General features: G+C 31.5%; 1 pseudogene; it reads right to left on the bottom strand.

Moving 5' to 3' along the window:
- Positions 1-4,255: 4,255 nt before the first annotated feature.
- LOC133303918 (probable LRR receptor-like serine/threonine-protein kinase At3g47570) lies at positions 4,256-7,503 on the bottom strand (annotated as a pseudogene).
- Between the last annotated feature and the right edge of the window lie 3,078 nt (positions 7,504-10,581).

Below are 10,581 nucleotides of genomic sequence, written 5' to 3'. Positions count from 1 at the left end.
GTCATTGCAAATGGAGTTTTTATAGCATACACGTAAAAAATGGGACCCACTCATTTTTGTTTTTGAAAAAAAAAAGAAAAATTCACTGCATATCCTATCTTCTATGTATTGCTCCAAAAAAAATAAAATTGAGAGCTACATTTCCCATAAACAAAAATTATAAAATTCTTGAAATTTTGTTGGGGGCAAGAGGATGTACCTCTGTCCTCGAAGGAAGATTAGTCTCATCTTTCATCCGGTAGCGAAGCTTAATGCACCCGCTGTTCTATTGAGGGGTAGACATCGGGCCGTACTCCGAGGACAAGGTGACCGGAGGAGGTTGAATGAGGATACCCTCCAGGTTATACCAAAAAAAAAATTATAAAATTCTATTCATAAAACAAAATTTATAAAATTTTCTGATCACAAATTTAAATAATCAACAACTTACAAACATCTTCCATTTTTGAAACATACAAAGGACAAGCTGTAAATACGAAAATAGAAAGAAATTTACGTATTTGTAAAAGATTCTTGATTGTAATTTATTCACGTACGTAATCATATGATTCATATTTGTACTTCCTCCCACTACACAGTCTGCAAAGATATTTGAATTAACCTGATATTATTTTGTTTTGTCGTGGATATTTTGTTTATTATGCATTCAATTACGGTAAAAAAAGAGAGGAACAAATGTTATCCTCTCTTAAGAAGATACGAGCAAGCACATTGTCACCTTTGTGTTCGTGTTTTTATATTTATTTTTTTGTTTTCATGTTTGAATATATTAATAAGCTGAGTCAGTTACCAAATAAATAAATAAGGTAATTATAATTCTATTTTTTTATTTTCACATTAAATGATATTTTCCTTTTGTAAAACACATCAAATAATAATTATAACTTCATATTCTAAGAAGTTTACATAATTAGAACTGAATTCTTTTAAAATTAATTTATTTTTTTTGGTAAATAAATTAATTTTTTTAAAAATATACAAGTAAAGACATATCTATCATTTATTTAATTTAAGTGTCTTAACCAATAAATATGCCTGTACTTACCTACTTTTATAAACAATTTGACTTAACGACAGATACAAGTTATTGACTTATAGGATTATTTATCAATTAAATAAACAATCTTGATTCACGTGGAAGAAACTAGAGCTGTACGTTATGAAATACAACACTAAAATTACGTACATAAAATAAAGATATTTATACTTCTCATGTTGTTGCAAAATAGTATTTTTGTGTAGCAAATACATATTTATTAGGATATGATGTCGTATCCTCATAATTGTTTTTTTAAAAAGAAATTCAACGAGTCACTTTTTTTGTATATGCTATAAAGTTTTGCTTTCTACCGCAACGAACCCTAAAATAAAATTCTCCCAACGAATCTGAAGTCTGAACAGTTAAAAAAAAGTTCAGAATTCAAACTTAACACATGGGAGCAGAGATAATTGTCAAAACCTACATGCCATGAGCATGAGAGAGAGAGAGAGAGATGTGCCTGCATGCCTATTTGATTACCTTCACTTAATTCCCCCATTTCAGGGCCAAGAAAAGCGCCGATACTAAGGGTTCCTGTCTGTTAATTTGTCCGTATTCTCATTTATCCACGCAAACCGCCAGTGGTATATGCTATGCAATTAATAGTGAGAAATTTAGTTCCTAATAGTTATGATGAGCAATGTTAAGTACATATTGATAATATAAATAAAATATTACTTGCTTTAAGTTTATATATTTTTTAGAGGAAGTTACAACTTATAATCATATCTTAATCGTTGATTTTCGTCAATAATTAGCTCAAAGGTAGTTTTTTCCATGACCCAACTCTCAATGAAAGCACCAATTGTTACGAACTTTGAGATCACTACCCCAAAAACTAGCTCAAAGGGTGAGAGTGACCAATGACTTAAAAATTCCACATTAGCTTCTTATACAACCAATGCGGGACTCGTAACAATCAACGGTTATTATTTTCGCAAATCAAACTCATTAATTAATTATTAATTCACAATAAATGATAATCATTCATAAGTAGAAATCAACTGTTAAGATATAATTGTAAAAGATTATAAACAAAAATAAGTTATAAGTATAACCAGATAAAATTTGTAACTAGAAAGGCAGCATTTATCAATAAGGACCACCCATTAGAAACCAAGGAAAGACCAATCATTCATTCAATTGCGTGCAGCTGTTAAGAATATTGGATTTGGAGCGGCTGTATCTAATTTGTCCCCTTTTGAAACTCGAACCAAAGTTGTTTGCCTTTGCCGCTCCAATTCCTATCACCACACTCTCACTCTGCTAAGAACCAAAAAGCTTAAGGCAGCCCCACAAAACAAGGCCCAAGCCACCACTAACATTTGTCCCCATTTTGTTATTCTTACCCTTATGTTGGGGATAACACCAGATAGAAGAACATGGGGGCGCTATGGTGCCACTTTTTGGTTTTTAGTGTTTCAATGCAGGGAAATAAAAGATGGAACAGTCCTTTATGGCTTCTTATATGTCATCAAATGAAAACATTTTCTTTACCATCTCTAAGAGACCTTCTCCATAATTTATTCTCGAATATTACTATGTTTGAATTTGCGAACATCAAACTCCATTATACATATATTATGCCAGGGTTAATAGTCAATAACATTTATCACACCAAATCGTGGTTTAATAGCAAAAGAGTTGAGTAAGCGGAAAGAATAAGATTCCTCTTCAAGCCGGTTACTAAAAAAAATTAAGATTGAGTTAACTCAAAATAATAATGATAATAATAATAATAACACTTATTTGACGTTTTGGTTCCTTTTATGACTTTGAAGTCGGATCTTCATCTTTTGTTGCAATCAGTATGGGAAAAGCTTTGAGCACTTACAAGATTTTTTTTTTTCCCTACCCAATTAATTTGGTTTTCATTATATGCACATTGACATACCAACCTTCCTAACTTTGAATCAGCTAACTTCTTCTAATTTCCATTTAGAAAAAGTAATACACAACTGAGCCTGGTTACATTATAAAGTCAAAATTCACATGCCTCAATACCTAATGTCTTATCAAATCTCTTAAGAATATTTTCGAAAAAGGCAAATGCTTCACATGCACATAGCATCTGATGACATAACGTGATTCCGCGCCGATTGCTTTTTCTTTAATGGCAAGACGGCACAAAGAGAATGCATAAGAATAGCCTATGTTTATGCCATTTATAAAATTCTTTTCTTTTTTGTCATTATCAATGTTTTTTAAATCAGATTGGTCATTGAACCGATAAACACTGATTCACAATTTATCAGTCCAATTATGATTTAATTAGAGTCAAATCGGTAATAATTAAATATATATTTCTATATAATATATTAAATAATAAATACTAAAAATCATTTTAATCCAAAAACTTAAAGTAAATGTCACATTAATGATTTTATATTTCTTTAACATTAAATTAATACATTAACAAATAATTAATTTCAATAATAAAAATATTATATATAAGTTCGTAACTTTTAGAATTACATTTTAAAATAATTCAAAAACGTAACATGATATTTAAAACAACGTGGTTTAATCCCTTAAAACGACATGAACTAATTTGTCGTCACTTTTTTAATCGAGTTTTGACTGATTGTTATTCCACCGAACATTTGAGCAGTTCATCGGTTTTACGATGTTATTGGTGGTTTCATTATCCATTATCCGTTATACGTTCAATTGGGAACTTGGGTGTTTGATTGAGATTAGAAGCTCTCTAATTCTTCTGAAACTATCCTCTTTGCTATGTTATTTTGTTTTTAGTTCTTTCACTCTCTGTAATTTCATTTCCAGACATGCATGTGATTCCTGTAGAGTTTATTCTAATCTAGAGTATCAATACAATTTGCTGAGTTTCCTTTTTCACTTGATTATTGGTAATTGATTGTTACAAATCCATTTTAATACATTATGATAAAATGGTTTATTGGAAATCACATGATGGGCTTTGAGCCCCAATACGGTAATGTGCTTGAAAATGTATTTGTTCCAATTAATTAGGTTCACAATGGTTGGGACACAAGACTATCTTTAATGAAAGACGAGGTTCCTCACTGTGTCACCTCCTACCATAAATATTTATCAACTTCATGAGATATGGATGATTTTGATGGATCATTCTTTAGTTACTGCATCAACACATAAAACATTAAAATATTAAGACTCTAGAATAAACAATTCATCACAACTTTTTTTTACACACCAAAAAAAAAAAAAAAACCCTCCGGCATGAAGAGGTTGGAAACAAAACATCTGCTAGTATTAATTGATAACAACAGAATGGGTGTGCCTTTACACTGTCCTATGGTTGTGATGCAGTTTTCCTTCACTAAGTCTAGTAAGGAAAGAAATTTTTAATTAGATTAAGCTCCCTAGTAAGCATCAATCATACTCATTCTTTTTTTTTGTGATTCCGCTCAACAAGCAAGTGCAATCCTAAAAAGTTAAAGTAAACATTTTTCTACATTAGGATGTGTAAGGTCAAAGTTTTCATTGTTAGCCGCCTCCTCAAACTCACTGTAGAGAATAATTAGGTCCACAATCTGCAAAAGGTGATTTGAAATTGAAGTTTGAACATAGTTATGGAGATTATTATCATCTTTAAACATTTCATCTGTAGGCTTCCTTCCTGTTAACATCTCTAAAACTAGAATCCCAAAGCTATATATGTCACTTTCAATTGACACCTCAGAACCCATTCCATACTCTGAAATGTAATGCAAATCAATTAATGTTATTAAAGTTATCTTCCAACATAAAAGGTAATAGAAAGTCTTGAAAGAAGAATTATAACTAGAAGCTAAAAGATTTCATAACTTAATCAAACATTAGAATGTTATACCTGGAAGAGCATAACCAACGGTCCCTTTTATTCCAATTGTGCTGCTTGGCATTAGAGAGACTCCAATACTTGAAAGCAGTTTTGCTAAGCCAAAATCACTCACAGGAGCTACCATGTAATCATCAAGAAGAATATTGCTAGGCTTTAAATCACAGTGAATGACATCTTGCTCACATTTATGGTGAAGATAATGATTGCTGAATCAACATCAATAATAATGTTTAACATTTGTTCAAGGTTAAGTGATCTAGGCTGATCTGCAATTTCTGTTGCAGGATGCAACCAACTGTCTAAGCTTCCATTTTTCACGTACTCAAAAACTAGAGCTTTAAATTCTTGACCTTTGTAGTCTGTGCTGGAACAACATGTTAAAATCTTAACCAGATTTTGATGCCTAATATTTTTGAGTACATTACATTCAACAATGCAACTCTTGTGAGCTCCCTTCTTTTGAAGGTTTAGAACTTTTATGGCAACAACTCTATCTTCTGGCTCAATAGTTCCTTTGTACACAAAGTCAAAACTTCCACATCCTATTAAGTTTCTTGTTGATAACCCGTTGCTTCCACGGTGTAAGTTTCTAGTATGAAACCTTAGCTAGTTGGTCAATTGTTGGTGAATCAAAAGATGATTTCATTTTACTATTCTCCATCCAGTAGATAGTTATAATAAATAACAGTATAAGAAGAAAAGTAACCACACTAACTATTATTGCTATCAACCAGAAATCATGGTGTTTTGTATGTTTCTCACTTTTGACCGGACATGGTGGTAAATGCAGCTCTAGAATACCTCCACAAAGCTTATTGTTTCCGGTCACTGCTAATTCACTTGCATTTTGAAAGACACCTTCAGGTGGCACCTTGCTGTTCAACATGTTAAAAGATACATTCAAATATTCTAAAACAAAAATATTTCATAGAACTTCAGGAATTGATCCAAACAAGCGGTTTTGTGATAGGTCTAATCGTTGAAGACCTTTTAATGAAGCCAAAGTGGTGGGTGTGATTCCATGGAAGGCATTGCCTTGCAAATAAAGGTACTCCAAGCTTGTGCATTCTCCAATAAATAATTCTCAAAGACATTCATCATTTCGATATTTTTCAAAACACCCACTTCATTAGGTAGACTGCCACTAAATGAATTTTGAGACAAGTCTAGTAAATTTGTTAAGGATAAAAGACTAAAAACACCTAATTAAGGGTATATTTCCTTTGAGGTTGTTTTGAGAAAGGTCTAAGTATTGCGACTTTTGACAATTTCCTATACTTAAAAGGAATAGTTCCTTCTAACAAATTTTGTGCCACACCCAAATGAAATAACTGATTGATCAGGTTGCCTAAGAAGGATGGTATATTTCCTGATAACTTGTTTCCACTCAAATCTAAAAATTGCATCTTTTGAAACTTTCCAAAAGCATATGGAATAATACCTTCAAAATGGTTAAGTTCCATGACCAAGAGAATTCAGCTAATTAGATTTCCTGATTCTGCAATAATTTTTCCTGTTATTTGATTGGCCCCAAGATATAATAGATTGAGTTGGGTGGATAAATTACCCAAGAAATTTGTCAAACAACCTCCAAAATATTTGTAAGATAAAGATAACTCTTGCAACTTAATTAGTACAGTTGCTCAGTGATTTTAAAAACTCCAAATCCTTAATTGAATTGTTACCTAGATTGTTCAAACCTATAGATAGGACCAAAAGATCTTGTAGTTTTCCTAGACTTGGAACTTGTCCTACGAAATGGTTATGACCAATATCAAACATTTGAAGACAGATGCATTTGTGATTGAAGTTGGGATTGACCCGAAAATTGATTTTGAAAAATGCCAAAATAAAAGAGATTGGGAAGGGTGCTGAACATGTTGGGTGGCAAAGAACCATTAAATTGATTTACTGCAGCTGAGATTACAGTAAGATATGACATATTCTAAAGACAAGAAGGAAATGTACCACAATTTGTTGATATGCACTACAAGTGTCAAGTTCTTCAGGTGGCATATTTCTTGTGGAATATGTTCCTCTAAGTTATTAAGAGGCACCGAGAAATGGGTTAGTGATGAAAGATTCCCTATGAATGGTGGAATTCCTCCAGTTAAATTACTTCCCCCAACAGATAATAGCTCAAGCTTATGGAGAGAATCAATTTGAATTAGTATTTTGCCAATCAAATTGTTCCCATTTAAGTGTAACTCTTTGAGACTAGAGCAACTTGTCAAGTTGTAGGAATTTCCCCGCGGTCAATGAGTTAGTTATGAGGGAAAGTATCTGCAGTTGTAACAATCAACCCAATTCTTGTGGTATTTTTCCATAGAAATTGTTGTTTTCAAGGTTGAGATATACCAGAAAAGAGAGATTGCCAATTGTGGAGATATAGAACCACGCAGTTGATAACCTTGTAAGTGCAACTCGGTAACTCTTTGATGGCTGAGGCTGCATGTGAGTCCATGCCAGTTGCAAAAGTGGGTAGAACTTTCCAAGAGACCAAGATTCCATTTGGGTCATCGGAAATTGATTCCTTAAATTTGAGCAATACCAAATGGTCAGTCTCGTTTCCTAACTGTTTGGGCAGTTTGAGTTCAAAGTAAAGAGAAGAAAAAGGTGAAAAGAAAAATGCTTCATTTGGTTGAGGAAGGAGAGGTTGCGAGATGGTGTGAATGTGATAACTTCTTGTGAGATTGCTATATATATAGTCTGAATGTGATATATTGGATTTGAATTTTGATTACCATTCTTAAAGGTCAACTCAATAGCCAATTGCAGCTAATTTACATGGCAGAAAAATAAATCCAACAAATGACACCTTATATACAAGAAACGAGTAAGGGGGGAATAAATATGGAACATAGTTATAGAGAAAAGCCTCTACAAAATTACTGTAATAAAAAAGTTTTCTTTTTCATACTAAGAATTACCGTAATATTAGACAGCTTTAATAAAATATAAATAAATGCAGAGAGGTAACTCAATGAACTCACAAGAGATTTTTGTTTTTTGGATATAAAAAAAAATATCGATTCGTAGTTGAAAAAAAAAATACATGGCATTTTGAAAAAAAAAAATATTATAAGAGGAAAGCGAAAATTTTAAAACACACTGTATTTTTTTCCCACACCGTGAAATGATATTATTTTGGAATTACATTGACAACTTTATTTATAAGAGGATAAATATTTTCCTCATATTATATATGTAATATCTACGTACAATATGACCATATAAGCAACTACTCTTCCAATATCATTTTTTTTTTATTCCCAAGTCTCAAACTTTGAGACCTCTAATTAAGGGGTCAGACTAATTGTCACTTGAACCAGTAATTCTTGGCTAGTGCCTTCAATATTTTAGTTAATTGTTGTTTTGAGATTATTTATTTATTTATTTATTTTTGCAAGAATCAAAAGCTTTAAGAGGTATTAACGTGTACGTGGTTAATAGTAGTGTAAAAAACTCTTAGTGTTTATTGATAATTGTTTTATGATACAGGAGATAAGTTATCTCATGTCATAAAGACAAATTTATGAGTTCCGCCACCTGAAAAAAGAAAAAGAAAAAAGTGGTATAATTATCGAATGGTGTATAACAGGAAAAACTTATTTCATGTGGGATGAGAATAGTTTTTTCCTTATTTTAATAAATTTTATTGATCACAATTAAATCTATTATTTATAGTATGAGTTTTATTAATCTCATGTTAAAAGAGATAAGTTATCTTATGTCGTAGAGATAAATTTGTTGGTTCCACCACCTGAAAAATAAAAAGAAAAGTAAAGAAAAAGGTAGCACAATTATCGAAGGGTGTGTAGGAGAGAAATTTATCACATGTAACATAAGAGTAGTTTTTTCCTTATAGTATATCTCCTTTATAAATTATTCCTTGTGAAGCTTTCTTTTGGGATAAATGGGCACGTTTGGGAGGACAATCCACCAAACAATAGATAAATAGTATAACAACTGCCAAAATTAGACGGCTAGACTTGGTCATTCTCACTATGTTAATCATGGAAATTAAAATTTAGTATCCACCAACTCAATTTCCATGTAACTTAGTGACTAATAAATTATCAATTTCCATCATTACATATATAGTGAAGTGTAGGAGTGAAAGTGGGCTGGACCGGCCTAAAGGGGCCTACAGCCTAGCCTATATCAGGTCGGGCTTGGTCTATTACATATAGTCAAATAGAACAGGCACGAGCTTTTAAAAAAGTCTATTTAGAAAGTAGGTGATATGTTTTTTTTATATGTCGGGCCTATAAACCTACAGGTCGGCCTGTATTATATTATTTATTTTAAATAAAATAAAATAATATTATTCATAGTAGTATCAAATGGTGATAGTTCAATTGATGCATGTGAACTAAGTAGGTGATGGAAGGACCTAGGTTCGTTCCCTCACCAATACTATCTTTGAGAGTGACATAAAATTTGTACCAATCTTTACAGTACCATCAGAATCAACATTATTGATGCCTATCTTTCTAGCTTGGCTGAAGATATCATCCAAGCATTAATATACAACGGAGATTGGCTACGTAATAAGTATGCCTTGAAGAAAAAACAAAAGATATAAATTTAATCAATTGAAATTATTTTATAATTTAATTATATTCAATTAAATTTTAATAGAAATTTTACTTTTTTTTTATATAGGAGGAACCAACATCTCAGCATGTGAGATTGCTTATATGAATCTATTAAAAGATTTTTTGTTTCTTAATCTTATTTTTTTTTGTTTCTATCCTTTGTTCTTGTTTTTTGTTTTCTACATATATAAATTGTTTGCCAACTTATGTAATTTTGGAATTGTATTTGTAGGGGAGAGAAGATGAAGAGAAGTTTTTGGCTACTACAAGCATCATGATGTGTTTGTTGGATTTATGTAATTATTTTAATTTACATAGTATAGATTTGTTTGTTAGATCTGATGAAATATATGTTATTTAGTTTGAGCATTTTACTTTTGAAAGTGACTTGATGAGTTTTGTTGTGATCCATGGTTCTGTTTGGACGTTGAAATTTTGATTTTTTATTTTAGCAACAGAATTTGAGTATTTTGTGAAGTTGATTCATGATTCTGCTTGGAAGTTAAAAATTAACAGGTTAACGGGTCAAGTCAGGCCATTTATTTTTTTATAAACGGACCAAGTCAGGCTAACATTTAGACTAATACTAGACTCGGGCCAGGTCAAATTAATTTTTTTTTATATAAACTTAAACTTTTCGGAACAAGCTCTACCTAACCCAATTTACTTTCACCTCTAATGAATGTCACCAATGCAGCAGAAGAATTCAAATATACAATCATGAAAATTGGGAATTTTTAGTAACCATTATTCCCTATTTCGGTCTATGATTGGTCTATCAACAGTAATGAAATGTTAATGCTAAATGGAGAATGGACCACGAAGGTAATGTTGCTGTCTACTTTATTATTACTCTGATTTATTGCTTCTGGTAAAAGTCTACTATATCATATTTGATATGATGATCATCGGTTTGGTGGCGTTTTATACGGTAAGAGATTGATTTTTTTATTAAATTAATGCACTCCACCATTGAAGATTTTGTCCTTCACAGGGATTTTTAACTCACCTGAGTAAGAGTAATAAATGCATATTGAATGACTTGTTCTATTTTTTTCCTGCCAAATATGGCTAAAGCACCGTAATACAAATTTTTTCGAAAATATTGTCATATTCAA

The sequence above is a fragment of the Gastrolobium bilobum genome, unplaced genomic scaffold, assembly GCF_033153095.1.
Source record: "Gastrolobium bilobum isolate Gb01-03AN ecotype WA unplaced genomic scaffold, APGP_CSIRO_Gbil_v1 utg15030, whole genome shotgun sequence".
NCBI classification, from domain to species: Eukaryota; Viridiplantae; Streptophyta; class Magnoliopsida; order Fabales; family Fabaceae; genus Gastrolobium; species Gastrolobium bilobum.
This window is presented reverse-complemented; position numbering and strand designations above follow the sequence as displayed.